The sequence below is a fragment of the Sciurus vulgaris genome (assembly GCF_902686455.1).
Source record: "Sciurus vulgaris genome assembly, chromosome: 18".
In the NCBI taxonomy this organism is placed as follows: Eukaryota; Metazoa; Chordata; class Mammalia; order Rodentia; family Sciuridae; genus Sciurus; species Sciurus vulgaris.
Window position 1 is genome coordinate 8167988 of NC_136479.1, and position 15518 is coordinate 8183505.

General features: G+C 44.4%; 1 long non-coding RNA gene across 2 annotated transcripts in view; it reads right to left on the reverse strand.

Moving 5' to 3' along the window:
- LOC306650011 overlaps positions 1–14974 on the reverse strand; it is a 31796-nt gene extending 16822 nt beyond the window's left edge. Inside the window, exons 1-4 of one of the 2 annotated variants that reach the window (XR_013760775.1) lie at positions 14936–14974; positions 12029–12143; positions 11755–11896; positions 7084–9322 (exon numbers count right to left, since the gene is read on the reverse strand). This is a non-coding gene — a long non-coding RNA (uncharacterized lncRNA). Of the gene's footprint in view, positions 1–7083; positions 11897–12028; positions 12144–14935 lie in introns of both variants that reach the window. The other variant, XR_013760776.1, reaches the window with a different exon arrangement.
- Between the last annotated feature and the right edge of the window lie 544 nt (positions 14975–15518).

Below are 15518 nucleotides of genomic sequence, written 5' to 3' on the forward strand. Positions count from 1 at the left end.
AGGCCCATGAGCTTGTGGAACACATCAGACCACCAACTGAAGCAACTCCCTCACTCAAGGCCCATAAAAGAGCACCCCAAGACTGGACACGGTGGCACCCTGGTCATCATCTGATCACTCCTCACGGCCTTGCCCGGGAAAGTCACCATAGCAATGAACTCACTAACTTCCAAATCTGTCCTTGGGCTTCAGTTTCTCCTGCCCATGACGACCACGCCCGGCCCTCTCCTCGATGACATCTCACGCTGATACTCCAAGGTGACCCTCTGACACTGCTGCCTGTCCATCCAGACCTTGAGGGAGAACAACTTCCTGAGCTTTGACAGCTCCGTGTGGGTCCTGAGTAAGTTCTTCTGGCTGATGCAATCTTATCTGACCACCCACAGGGATGCGGTGCCCTCTGCTTTTGCTCTCAGCTCAACCTCCTGAACCCCTGTGGCCGCCTTCACCCTCTCTTAGCCTCTCTGTAACTGCATGTTACATGTGTATAAAGTGTGATGTCGCCTGAGTGCTTTAGGTGTAAGAAATTAAGATCGGAATTAAGAACTGGTGATTGCCTGGCTGATGACGACCAGGTGACCTGCAAGGATCCAGGGAACTGCCTGATGAAAGCGGTGGAGCCTGTGAATTTGTTATCATTCGACAAATCCTGACCTTGTGGACAGACACAGATACGTTTGGTCCACGTCAACACCAAGTTCACTGCAGCTGAAAGAATGGACATTTTTTTAAGCTGTCTGAGGTTACCCTCCCAGTTATCTTAACTCCCTAAGGTCACCCTCCCAGTCATCTCAACTCCCTAAGGTCACCCTCCCAGGAATGGAAACAAAGCCCTTAAAGCTGTTCCAAGAAACAGCCCCAAACAGAGAATAAAAGGATAAATTGAGCCAGATAGCCAGATAGTGATCAAACAGAATGATTACCAGAAACTATTGACCAGAATCTACGCCCTATTGTAAAACATTGTGAAACATGTTGTATGTTATCAGCAAACCCAGACCCCCCTTTGAAATTTCCCGGCAGCTTTGTCCCCCCTTTTCCCCCTTTCATGTGTGACTCCTCCCGATGTGTGGTTTCTGCCTTTATAAACCTACAAGATTTTCTGCTAGGGACTCGACTCCTCGAGTTGGGTCCCAGCGCGCTGGAATAAACACCTCTTGCGGTTTGCATCAAGTGACGCCTCCTGCGGTTGATTGGGGTTGCCGTCCATCCATGGGACAGAGTTGGGGGCCCTTTTTTGGGGGCCTTACATTTGGGGGCTCGTCCGGGATAAGACGGCCCCCCCTCATCCGCGGAGTCGACCTTGGAGGTAAGAAGGGGTACCCCGAAGTTGTCTGTCTTTGTCTTGTGTTTTGTTAGTTGGTCTGGTTCTGTGAGCGCGCTTTCGGTTTCGGTGGCAGCCGTTCGGTGACTCGTGAGAGGGGCCGGACAGTGGCCGGTAGACGTGCCTGGGGGGCCACAGGTTGCAGCCCTGGGGGACGCCCTAAGGGTGGAAGGAGAGCCAGGGACGCCTGGTAGTCTCCGTCGGTAAGGGCGCTGATGGGGTTCAATTGGTGGATCAGAGATTGGCGCCTGTCTGTATCTGGTTCTGTTGTGTGTTTGTGGCGGAGGTGGAGGAAGGGTTGGAACAACTGGGGGGTTCTGGGCCCGGGCTACTCTCGGGTGGACCCCAAAGGTTCCTTCTCTGGACTCCCCCTCCCAACAGCCCTAAAGGGTAACTTAGCAAAGTAGCTTCAGTCTCAAAAGTAATGAAAAATAAGGTCTCATAATTTTAACATCCAACCTGTCCGGATGAGATGGCTAAAATGCCTTAGACACAGAGTTTCTGTTAAAACCTGTTAGATCCTTCCAGATCTCAGTCCAGGCTTACATTGAAATATAAATAAAAGAAGCCTAAAGGCTCAGTAGGAGACCAGTCTCAAACCCAGGGAAAGAAAAGGTAAAAAGAGTCTTTAAAACTCCAGCAAAGTAAATTTTATGGTACTTTACTAAAGTAATTAACGGCCGTATGATTTTTTTCCAGGACTCTTGGTTTTTTTTAATTATATGTTTTTTTGAGCTCATGATTTTTTTGACCAGTTCTATTTTTTATTCAACTAGAGTTTTTGAACATCTGTTACACTGCAATGGAGATTCACCTATGAAGTTACAAGGGCTTGATTTTGTGTTATTTGTATGTTGTGCTGTCTGATGTCATGTTTTGTCTGTATCAAAACTGAGCGCTCCTAAAATTAAAATTTAAAAATGGATCCAGATACTTTTAATTCACGTGATTTAAAAAGGTTCAAATTGGGTAAACTAATAAGAGTAAAATGTCTTTGAAAATAACTTGCAAGTCTCTAGGTGGTCAAGCTAATAAAATATTGATGTTAATAAAATGTCTAATATCAATTGTTTCTAGGACTTTTCTTCAACAGGGAAGAGACAGCAAATACTGTTCAGGACACTTGTCTGATATCTTGGTTTTTACAGAATAAGTGAATTAGAGTTAACATGTATGGGATTACTCTAATGTGTTTGTAGAGACATCTGATTAATTTACAAAGTTAAAATGCTAATTGTTAAATAACATCGAGTACTTTTAACTCCTTGAATTCCATGGGGTATCATACTTAAACATTATTGGTGTTTTCATAGGTTGGTAAATAAAAGGGTTTAAACTTGCTTTGTGTCATCACTAAACTAAAAACAAGGTTACTAAGAGTATGTCCTAACAAGTGCAATTCTATATACAAAGGGTCCCAAAAGTTTCAACTGTGTTTCAATTAGAGTACTATAAACAACAGAATATTTAATCTTATTAAAATAGAGTAATTTATCTAAATTCAGAAATTTCATAAGAGTTGTTTCAGAATGTGAACAAAAAGGGGTCAACGAGTAGGAAAGAGAAAATAAAAGGTTCTGGGTATGGAAATATATTTAGTAAAAGGAAAAAGGAAATGTTTCTGGGTAAGAAAGTGCTTGTGTGATGAAATACATGAGGGTCTAAGTAAGTGCTAAGAAAGTCTATGTAAGTAAAGGGCAAGTTTCAACAAGTTTGTGTGTAACTAAGTTGGTTATATGTATGTGAGACAGCTAAAACTATTGAAGGTTTTTCCTAAGGTGAAATACTAACGTTCTGATATAAACCAAAGTTTAATCTATATGGTAGAATGACATGGTAAAATGACAAGGATTTGAAACACTAATTTACTCTTAACTTTGTGTCTATTAAGTTTTATTCTTTAGAACAATTAGTCTTAAAAATTGGGGTGTATACAATTATGATTAAACAACTATTATAGAGTATTGTACTTTGTTACAGAGTATACATTTCTCTTTAAAAACTCAATTTGGTAAGATAAAAGTGTCAAGGTATTTGTGAAATGGTCACTAGTTGTATATTAAATGTGTTCATATTTTTCAGGACCACAAGTTTTTAAAGCAACTAATTTATTAAGCTCTGCTATCCTCCAGATTAAACTTGTCTGTAATGGTAATCTTAATCTTATAAAGAGTAAATTTTATTGGGGATTTATTTCTATCATTTAATGTTCTATTATAGGACCTGCTATCAATAGGGTATGTGTAAAATTTGTTACTTTTTACACTGGGATAAAGAATTTCAAATGTAAATGTATTTCTAAACATTAGAGTCTGATTGTTTAAAGGTTAATATTGTGAAACATGAAAGAAACATGAAAACATTTTGCCATTTAATCACAAAAGGAAAGTTAAAAGCTCTCTCAGTGCAGGCCATTTAGCTCATCTCGTACGTAGAGTTCCTGACTCTCAAGCGGGAGGCCTGGGTTCGAGTCCCAGCACTCTCGGATTGTGGAAATAACAAAAGTTCTTTCAGCCTTTCTTTGATTCATGTTTTAGATACTATGTTAAATTGTGTTAATTATAAAGTTTATATAGACTCAGGAAACAGTATATGTAAACTACTTAATGATATTTAAGGAAGAAGCAAAGATCAACATCAGAATTAGAACACTTAAGATCTGTAAAGAGCCCTGCCTTACCTGAGATAAGGCTCTGCCTCCCACCTTACTGCATGTTAGAGTGACTCCAAAATAAGCCAGACTTCAGCTTATTTAAAGTTATAGTCAAAAGATTGGTTCTTGTTGTAAAAGTACTGTGATCTCAAATAGGGGATAGAATATAGTTCTCAATCAAAATTCAAGATAGCTATTATACAAGCTGAATATATTTTTACTCTTGCTAATTTCATTTTGTAAAACTGTTACCTGTTAATGTTTTGCAGAAGTAGCTGCTTCAAGAATATACAACCTAGGTAACTTGTGATAATAAGCCATCACCTATAGAATAGATAGTGGTAACTTCCAGTACTAATGCAGACTCCAGTTAGATAAAAGGGTAAATAACTGTAAAGTTATGGACATTAAAGTTAAAGCCCATTACTCTTAATTTATGACTGGTGAGACTGGCTTGCTGGATAATTAAGATCAAACTTAGAAATTGGAGTTAAATACAGAGGTCAAGAAAAGTCCATATTTGGGTCTTGCCCTCAACATTAGCCTGAACCCAGGGAATAAGAGAACTTCTCTAAGGAGCGTTGCAACTCTGGGTCACACAACCTCCTGATCAAGGAGATTGTTGACTAGAGGATGAAAAATCATCCAGTGCATCTGCTGCAGAGGAGGGTCATGGAAAAGGGGAAACATCCCTTGATGTTTCTAAAGGAAGTCACCCCATCAAGAGACCCTGCCTAACCAAAGTCACTGGTGGAGCTAAGGAGCCGCTCTTAAGTTCTGTACGAGTGACCCCTGTGGGACTCAGCTGACTCTTTAACAAGACAGGAACCAGGTCAATTTGACCAGCTTGATCTTAGACACCCAGCAAAACAGTTAAAACCAAAGTATAGCCATTCTTGGGCATTTAAAGGAAATAATAGTTAAATGTAACTTTAGATGTAGCCTGATAACTATCAGAGAAACTGCCAGAGTCAGAAGTTTTTAGTCAGTTTAAGGCCTGCAGACCTTCCTAAGCTACACAGGTAGACTTAATCTATGTTTGCCAGTATGATTATCTATTTCTAAGTAACAGAAGTATAGAGATCTCTACTAAACACAGGTTATACCAATAAAGGGATATTTTACAAAATCAGATGACATTAAGTAGCTTAACTATATTTTTTGGGGACATCTATGGCAATGTTAAAGTCCCCAAATAAAGGCCTTGTTCTCTCCAGCCTTTGCTAGGCCTAGTTATGGGAACAATTTCTCAGTTCTTCCACCTCCTGGTGAGAGATTAACTTCTGTCATTTTCATGATACTCAGTGGCATATTTCAGATGCTGCAACATTTACTTTGTGCTAATCTCATTTCAGTACTCATGTCTTTTTGTTCTTCTATCATAGAAGCAGCCACCCCCAGACGACTTTACAACCTGCTCTTCTCCAACCAGGCTTCTTCCTGGGACCCCTCGATTGACCCGATTTTTTAAAAAGAAGGAACTCCAAACTGCTTGCCCCTCGCTGCCCCCATTCAGCTTCGAAGCAGCCAGAATGACCGACGCCCCTTTTCATTTTCTTAACAAGCAGTTATGGGTTCCTAAAGCTAAAGGGGGGAATGAAGCCAGAATTGGGAATAGGTAGTTAGTGTAGAAATAGGGGATCGGGTCAAATCGAGGAAATGAAGCCATGAGGTCATCTGTCTCTGCAAGTTGGAGACTGCCCCTGGAAGAATGGAATGTCAAGGATCTCCGGAGGCCATTGATTACCAAATTTACCTGCCTTTATCAAGGACTGTTTATCAAGGACTGCAAACAAGGGGCTGCTAATTGGTTGCCCGCCCCCTCGGCTCTTGCCTGCCTGAAATCGCCTAGTCACCTTCATCAGGGAAAGAATAAGTGCTGTACAGGTACTAATGCTTAGGCAACAATACCAGTCCCTCCGCCAAGGAAATAGCTTTGGAGAAGAGTATATAGAGACAGAAGTTCCATGATTAGAACTTACCAGAAAAGAAAATGGGGAAATGAAAGAATGGACATTTTTTTAAGCTGTCTGAGGTTACCCTCCCAGTTATCTTAACTCCCTAAGGTCACCCTCCCAGTCATCTCAACTCCCTAAGGTCACCCTCCCAGGAATGGAAACAAAGCCCTTAAAGCTGTTCCAAGAAACAGCCCCAAACAGAGAATAAAAGGATAAATTGAGCCAGATAGCCAGATAGTGATCAAACAGAATGATTACCAGAAACTATTGACCAGAATCTACGCCCTATTGTAAAACATTGTGAAACATGTTGTATGTTATCAGCAAACCCAGACCCCCCTTTGAAATTTCCCGGCAGCTTTGTCCCCCCTTTTCCCCCTTTCATGTGTGACTCCTCCCGATGTGTGGTTTCTGCCTTTATAAACCTACAAGATTTTCTGCTAGGGACTCGACTCCTCGAGTTGGGTCCCAGCGCGCTGGAATAAACACCTCTTGCGGTTTGCATCAAGTGACGCCTCCTGCGGTTGATTGGGGTTGCCGTCCATCCATGGGACAGAGTTGGGGGCCCTTTTTTGGGGGCCTTACACAGCCAGGCACCTCCACTTCTTCCCTGTCTGCCACCTGGTACTGGAGACATTGCCTTTTCCTGCCTTCTTCGCGGGCCTCAGCTCCTACTGGGAAGTCAAATGCCTCAAGGAAAGCGGCTGTGATCAGAGGCAGGCGAGCAGATCTGCCACTGGCTGTGGGGATGTACCAAGGGCAGATGTGATCAGAGGAAGGCGAGCAGAAGATCTGCCACTGGCTGTGGGGGTGTACGGAGGGCAGACAGCTTCCTTCAGCGCGGCCCGGGCCTGCCTGTGTTTTCTGAAGGGATGAGAAGGATCTGATCAAGCCACTCTCTTTCTCCCTTTGTAGATGTTCACTTTCTTTTCCCCTCACATCACCTCTCTCCAAGGGTTTGACTTTGGAATTAATGTCCCCGGTATAATTTTAACCATCATGGTAAAACACGCTGAATTTATTCCTGGTGTTTCCTGTGATTCAGAAAATTGGCCTTTGGATGGGGAAATAATGTCTTGTAATAAAGCTCACAGTAGGAACAGACGCCCACCCGTGGATAACAGAGACCCCAATTAACAGCAGCTTACCAGGTGGAAGATGCAGGTCTATTTTCCTCTCCCAAAAAAGTCCAAGGAGTTTTTGACGATTCAGCTTTGCAAAGATGTCAGGAGCCCAGGATCCTCTTACTTCCTGGCGTCTTCCTGTCTAAGGTGTCGTCCTGTCCCAGTGGTCCAAGGTCCACATTCCCACCAGTAGGAGGGGAAATGGCAGAAGGAAGGACCGGCCAGCACTCTGTGCCTGACCTGGAAGTTACACGCAGCTCTGCTTCTCAGAGCCCACTGGGCCACCCTCGTCAAAGGAGCAGCGCTCACAGCAAGAGGCTGGCACGGGGTGTCACCCCTGTCTGTGCAGCTTCCCTTGTAGAAGAACAAGATGGCTCTGGAGAATGGCAAGCAGCGTGTGCCCAGGTTGGCTAGCCAGGTATTGGACGATTTTCACACCTGAAGAGCCCATTGATTTCCCAGGGGCTGCTGAAAGAGCAGCTTACACTAGACAAAGTTCTTAAATGCTAAGAATTTTTTTTCCATTGAATTACATATCAACTTTTTTCCCCCCTGGGGGCTAAGTGTGTATGTGCTCTGGAAATTCTGAAAGGATACTTAAGAAACTATGAGAAATAGCCAACTTTGGGGCTGGGGATGTGACTCCGTGGTAAAGCACAGGCCTGGAGGGCTGGGGCTCCACATTCAATGCCCAGCACCAGCACACAAGGAAAAGCCAACTCTGGAGCAGGAAGGGGCGGGGTTCACATTCCATTTCACTTCACTCCCTCCTCTGCTGTTAACTCCACTTAGCAGGTACGTGTGTTTCCTTTACAATAATAAGAACTAGTTAATAAAAATAAATGAGCCTCTGGCTCGGATTCAGAAGTGTACGATTTAGAGTTGGAAAGGAATTTAGAGGAAGTTTCGCATAATCAAAGCCAAGATATATTATCAAATGGAAAAAGGTTTTTAAAAAAAAGCAGTTGAAGATTTGTTTGACTACTATGATCCTGTTTGGGTTTTTAAATTATACATAGAATTATAAATACACATATGTAGGTGTATCTCTAGATAGATGTAGCTACACAAAAAGACAGAAACAAATTGAAGGAGTGGGTATCAAATCATGCACTATCCTTATCTCTAGAGGCTAAAGATGGGGAGGAATTTCACTATTCTATTTATTTCTGTAATAATTTTATTATTACATTGACTCATATTTTAATAAGCAGAAAAAATAACATAGATAAAAAAGGAAAGATCCCAAGCAGGTTTTAATTCCTTCTGCACGACCTCTACCATCCAGGCTCCAACTGAACCGTGTCAGAGGCTGGGGCTGTGTGCTAGGGCACTTGCCCAGGGTGCAGGGGCCCTGGGTTCAACCCCCAGCACTGCAAAATAAGCCAATAAAGACACAATTTCAAAGAGAGAATTCATTCAGCCAATGATAAACATGGATGGAAGTGGGACTCATGGTGCCGGATCCTGAGAAAACCGAGATGAAAGAAAGCCACAAAGATCTTAGTATTGGGTGAGGATAGAGGAAGAGGCGGCCCAGGAGGAAGAGAATGAAGGGCATTGCTGAAATGGAGCACAGTGGTTTAGTTCATGGCTCTCACCCCAGCTCCCACCTAGGGCTGGCACACAATAGACACTCAGCAAATAGCCCAGGAACAAATGAGCCGCAGAAGAGGAGGAAAGGATGAATAATCTGATTCATTAGATGACACCGTCATTCTACCACCACTGTAAGAAAAAAAAAAAATCAGAAACAGGTAACTCAGCAGTGATGTCGACTGAGGGGATGGAGGGAGAAGAAGAACTCAGAATTGAATGTCTAAGCCTGGCCCAGTGGCACACGCCTGTAATCTCAGTGGCTCAGGAGGCTGAGGCAGGAGGATCACCAGCCTCAGCAGCTTTGTGAGGCCCTAAGCAACTTAACAAAACCCTGTCTCTAAATAAAATATTAAAAAAGGGCTGGGGATGTGGCTCCATGGTTAAGCACCCTGGAGTTGAATCCTGGTATGAAAAAAAAAGGATTGAATGTCTAATAGGAAGGAAAAAGAGGAGGTGTGACCTCTAATTTCCAGGCTGCCCTTTTTTATAACATCTTCCTCTTTTCACCTCTACTCTTTGATATTTTCCTGTATAAATGAAGGCACTATGTTGTTGTGATTAGAAAGTTAATGATAATTATAATAGCTTCCTTTGGTTTTCTTGCAATTAGTCTGGATGTGGCATTTCCTTTGGTACACGTTTTATTCGGTCATACTGAGCCAGCCTTGATGATAAAAAAAAAAGAAACACAAAAGAGTTCATTATTAATTAGACAGAATATTTACATAATTACCATTGGGTCCTAGATGTAGTTCATCCTTGTAGGAGTGAACATCAAAGTGTGGATTTGGGTTTCCTTGTAATTTTCTATAATTGAAATTGTGTTATCTTTATGATAGTATTTTTTGGAAAATACAGACTGAAAAATTAAAACAACTATAATTGTTATGCATTTCTGTTACAAACACTCCTGACATTTTGGGGACACTGAGTATTATATAGGCAAGATTGGGGAAGGAGAATTTTCCCTGCCACCAAAAGGGAAAGAGACCATTTTCTCCTCTGCCCAGAGCATTCCTGGGAGACACCTGGAGGTTGGAAGTCCTTTCTCCAATCTCCCAGTATGCTATAAATCTCTTCTTCAGAGGCCAGTAAACCTCTCAGCAGCTTTACAACCCAGGAATGTTTTTCAAAAGCCTGGGATCCTTCCCTTCGGAATCATAAACAAATGAGAAAACAATACTGCAGACTCCCAGCCAGGTGGGCACCTTCCTCTGAAGTAGCTGGCAAGGAAAGAACCTGGAAGTTCTTAGGCAAGGGGGCCCTGGGTCTCCACCATCCACTCCTCAAAACAGCATCCAGGGCCTCTGGATACTGATGGGACCCTGCTTGACATCCAGAGGTCAGACCTTTCAGACAAGGCCAGGGAAGCCCTGCCTGGAGATTTCCTAAATCTGAAATGGGAACTAGGAGTCCTGGGCTTCAGGTTCAGCTTGACTCTGGGGGACACTCCCTTCCAAAGGCAGGCAATTCACTAGTTAATGCTTTCCAGTTAAGTTGCCCTCAGATCCATGCAGCCAACGCTGGGCAGTACTGCCAGTATCCTTTCCTCTTATTATCAAGAGGACAGTGGACTCCATGTCACATACAACCACAATAATGGGATCCTAATTGGAACGTGTTATATTTTAATTCTATGTATGTAAAATATTCCAAAATATACTCTATGTATTGTAAAAAAAAATTTTTTTTTACAATAAATATTTTAAAAAGACAATGGATCACCAGGCCCGGTGGTGCACACCTGTAATCCCAGTGTCTCAGGAGGCTGAGGCAGGAGGATCAAGTCAGGCTCAAAGTCAGCCTCAGCAATGGTGAGGCACTAAGCAACTCAGTGAGACCCTGTCTCTAAACAAAATACAAAAATAGGGCCAGTGATGTGGCCTAGTCCTAGAGTTCAGTCCCTGGTACTCAAAAAAAAAAAAAAAAAGACAATGGATCGAATCCTTAGCTACCATTAATATCCTACTGATTTCTGCCAAGCATCTGAGTAATGTCTGCCCTAAAGCACTACAGGCACGTGATGCAAAAAGTGAGTCTCAGAGTGGCCATACCATGGGCAAGTAAGGACTTTGCATAATAAGATGGTGTAATGTATAAAGCTGCTCCCCTGCCCTTTCTGGTGCAGCCATTTTCCCCACCTCCAACCACCTGTCAATCTGTGAACATTCTAGCTAGCTATTGGTTCATCAGTCAGCTTGCAAGTATCCTTCTCCCATATTGGTCCTGTTAGTCCAGCAGAATTCAACCGCCATCTTTCCCTTCTTGCTTCTCTCTCCTACACACTTGCTTTTCCTCCTCCTCACTTTCCACTCTCTCTAGCGTGCCCTTTCTCTTTTCCTCTCATTTTCTCTCTTACCCTGCAGGGAGACACTCTGTTTGCTTAATAAACTCCCTTATGTGATTTCCCATGTCCGGCGTGGTTTCGTGGGATTTCCTTACAGATGGCAAATTTCCTTTCCTAGGCAGTAATTATCGACCAAAAGACTCAGAGAAAGAAAAAAAAAAAAAAATAGTGCCATTTGGGCCACGTATGTCTGCAAACCTGGCACCTGGTGGTAAGCGATTTGGTTGATGTCATTTTTAATATTTGTCATGTTTCCAGAAATTTCAATCCAGGAGAAATAAAAAATGCAAGTTCCTTAATTTCTTGTCTCTTACTTCAGTTTAATGGTCTCTGTAAACACGAGCATATGTTAGTTAAAGGAATCAGAGCCAGGCACGGCAATGCACATCTGTAATCCTAGCTACTGAGGAGGCTGAGGCAGGAGGATCCCAAGTTCAGGGTCAGCCTCATCAATTTAATAAGATCTTGTCTCAAAATAAAAAGGCTGGGAATGTGGCTTAGTGGTAGAGCACTTGCCTAGCATGCTGGAGGTACTAGGTTCAATCTCCAGAAGAAAAAATAAGGTGAGTTAAGGTTTTGTATTGAGAAAAAAAGGGGGTGTGAGTCAGGTGTTCTGAGATAGGGAGCCAACCAGGCCCCTAACAGCATTGAAAGGAAATTTGGAAGAGGATGGAAACACCTGTTCATAAGACCCAGATTCACATTCACTCAGTGACAAAGCTTTGCTGGGCACTGGCTGTGGTACTGACCCTGGTGCAGAACAAAACCAGACAGGATCCTGGTCCTCTAGCATTTTACCGCCAAGCAGGGAGGCAGGAAATTGTTAAGCATACAGCACAGGCTTCATCTCCTGTGTACTGAATGGAAGGGCCTCCCAGGAAGCAGAGGAGCCTGCCCCCAGGGAATGTGCTTCAGTGGGATGCACACCAGCAGGGGCAGAAGGGAAAGGAAGGGTGGCTAGAAGAAGGAATGGACACCGGAAAAGCCCAGGGCTGGAGGCGGTGGGAGAGTAAAACGTCTTACCCCAGGTATCTTTCACTGATGCGTTTGGAATCGGTTATTTCGAAAAACTGGAGGCTCTGCAGTCACAGGAACAGCTCTCAAGATCTGTCCTTTCATAGAAGAAATTGATGGTGATCTGCAAGAGTAAGGTAAAGAGGCAGAGAGTCTCCCCCTGCAGAAGGGACCTTTCCTCAAGAACAGGAGACTGGGGTCTGAGTGACTCTACCGCTTGCCACAGGTGGCTGCTACCCGGGACACTTCATCTGCATGACAAGACACCTTTGTTTGCTGTGCACCTTCTGCCCCCTTAAAAGGGAGATTTAAGTTTGTGAACAGATTGAGCAGGAGGTGGTGACCCTGGCTGTGGTCTTCTCCTGCACATTGATTAAGCTTTGTCAGCTTACACCAGCAAAGCTTGACTAGGTGTTAGGGTAAGGGACGAGCCCATAGGAGAGAAGGAACACCGGTCTGGGCAGAGCAGACAGGACAGGAAGTGTACACGCAAAAGGACGGGAAGCAGACCTCAACGGATTCAGAGAAGCCTTTATTCCTTGGCGACTGGGGCTCCGTTGGGGCCCATTTTCCGGATGGGGAAAATGGCCCTCAGTTACAGAGGGGATTCTGGTTTTATGATGAGGATGATGTATGATGAGGATGATGTAAACTTTGGAAGCCCTGTACGGGCAGTTTTGACCACCAGGGGCTAGCTGTACTGGTTAAAACCAGACCCCGAGGGATGAGTGCTCAAATCTTACCCACTGTCATTTAGGACTAATTAGTCATGGGGCAGGGTCAAGGTTTAAGACCCAGCATTCAGATCTGCCCTTTCCCCCAGGGCCCATTGCTATCAGGAATGCACTGGGAGAGGTTTAATGTTTGGCCAACTTCCCCTCCCTCCTTCCAAATCACACCGTCCCTCCATCTTCTTGGGGAGCTGCCTTATAGGAATACTATTTTCCATAACCCTTCAAGAAGGAAGCAGAGTTGGGCACAATAATGGGATCCTAATTGAAACAATCTGTGTATGTAAAATATTTCAAAATATATGCTACTATATTGTAAAAAAAAAGAAAGAAAGAAAGAAAGAAATTGGGCAGTTCTTTAATTTTTTATTTTGAGACAGGATCTCACTAAGTTGGCCAGGCGGGTCTCCAACTTGAGATCCTTCTGACTCAGCATCCCAGCTTGCTGGAATTATAGGTATGCACCACCTGCTGGGCAGAGCAGAAGGTTTTAAAGGGGACAAAGACATTCAATTTGCATTTTTAGTTATTTTTGAAGAGGGTAAGTGGCCTCATGACACTGCCCAAGCTGGAGTGTGGTGGCTTTTCACGGACAGGATCCCACTAGGGATCCAGAGCACACTGTAAGCCCAAACTCCTGGGCTCAAGCAGCTCTCCTACCTCAGCCTCCTGAATAGCTGGGATTTAGGGCAAGCCACCCAGGAAGGCTCTCGTTTGCATTTTAAAAAGATATCTTAAATGAGCTATCAAGTCATGAAAATGTAACCAAAAGCAATGGGTTCTCCACTTCGTGCCTGTGAATCCAATGAGCACACCCAGAAGAGAAGAAAATGGAGAAAGACTGATTGCCTGCAGGGAACACTTCAGACATCTGTAAAGCAGTGCTCTCCCCAGGAAAGGAGCCCCCAGTCATTCAGGAAAGCAAACTTGGGGCCCAGGCACATTTCTGAGCATGCTCAGTTCAAGGCATAGTTCAAACAGAATGATGATCAACACATTTCCAGGCCTGCCCAGCACAAGGTCTAGGAGCATGTATGTGAAAGACGAAGATGGCATGTTGTCAGCAAACCCAGACCCCCTTTGAAATTTCCTGGCAGCTTTGTTCCCCATTTTCCCCCTTTCATGTGCGACCCCTCCCGATGTGTGGTTTCTGCCTTTATAAACCTACAAGATTTTCTGCTAGGGACTCGACTCCTGGAGTTGGGTCCCAGCGCACTGGAATAAACACCTCTTGCGGTTTGCATCAAGTGACGCCTCCTGCGGTTGATTGGGGTTGCCGTCCATCCATGGGACAGAGTTGGGGTTTCCTTTTTGGGGGCCTTACAACACAAAGGACACTTTTAGGATATATTGACATAGGAGTTCACTCCTCAGGATGCCCTCCTGGCTCAGCAGCTAACAAAGACCCTGAGGATAGTGAAAGAATGGACATTTTTTTAAGCTGTCTGTTTTATCTCAACTCCCTAAGGTCTCCCTCCCAGTGATGGGAACAAAGCCCTTAAAGCTGTTCCAGGATATAAGATTACCAGAAACTGTTGACCAGAATCTACGCCCTGTTGTAAAACATTGTGAAACATGTTGTATGTTATCAGCAAACCCAGACCCCCTTTGGAATTTTCCAGCAGCTTTGTTCCCCTTTTCCCCTTCCGTGTGCGACCCCTCCCGATGTGTGGTTTCTGCCTTTATAAACTTGTAAGATTTTCTGCTAGGGTCTTCACTCCTCGACTCCTGCATGAGTCACGAGTTGGGTCCCAGCGTGCTGGAATAAAAGCCTCTTGCTGTTTGCATCAAGTGACGCTGTAAGGCTCCCAAAAAGGAAACCCCAACTCTGTCCCATGGATCGACGGCAACCCCAATCAACCCGCAGGAGGCGTGGGACAGAGTTAGGGTCTCCTTTTGGGGGTCTTACAGATAGCAAGTGCTCTTAGTGAAGCAAGTCAGTAAGAAGAGGCAAGAGTCTGCGATTCCAACTAGAGAACCTTCTGCATAAGGCAAGCTCTAGAGCTGCAACCGCGAAAGGTCCAGTTCCTCGGCCGGCAGAGGAAGTCAGCGCAGAGGCCGGGGGAGGAAGACTTGCTGGTTACAAGCTGGCAAGCTGGAAGCTGCAGGGCCTCCATTCATTCCATCTTGCCAGGCGCCGCAGGTACAAAAGCTTTTGTGGGCTTTCAGGGGAGTCTAACTTTACCTGCAGTCAGGTGGTCATCAGCTCTTGGGATAATAGATTTGTTAGGGTCCCATTCCGACTAATTCCCGGAGAGTCAAAGTGAACACACGGTAATGCAAATCACACAACGAGGTTTTATTAAAGCAAGCTCGAGCCTGGACCGCAGCCAGCCCCTCAGACTGATGCAATGGCTGGGGGGAGGGAGCGGCCCCGAGTGGCGAGAAAGCGCTCTACTTAAGAGCTTTTCCAGCATTCATACACAAGGACCTCTACATTATTGGTTAACATTCGGACAGCTAAATACTTGTCCTCTTTTGGTTTGGTCCCTCCACTTTATTTGAATCTTACTGGGTCCCCCCAAAACTGACCGGTCCTGGAGGGAGCAGGGAGGAGGGAAGGAGTGAATTATGAGGGAGAGGGGTCAGGGCTGGGTTCCCCTGTCCTTGATAGATGGGTCTCCGGACAGCTGCACATTCCTCAGGTAGACATCTCTGAGCAGCCTTGATAAGTCCGGGGCCCAGCGCATCCCATTTGACCCTTATTGACCCTCGAGGGCGCCGCTGTGGCTGCCAGCATCCTCGGTGCTTGCACGCCCTTTTCCTGG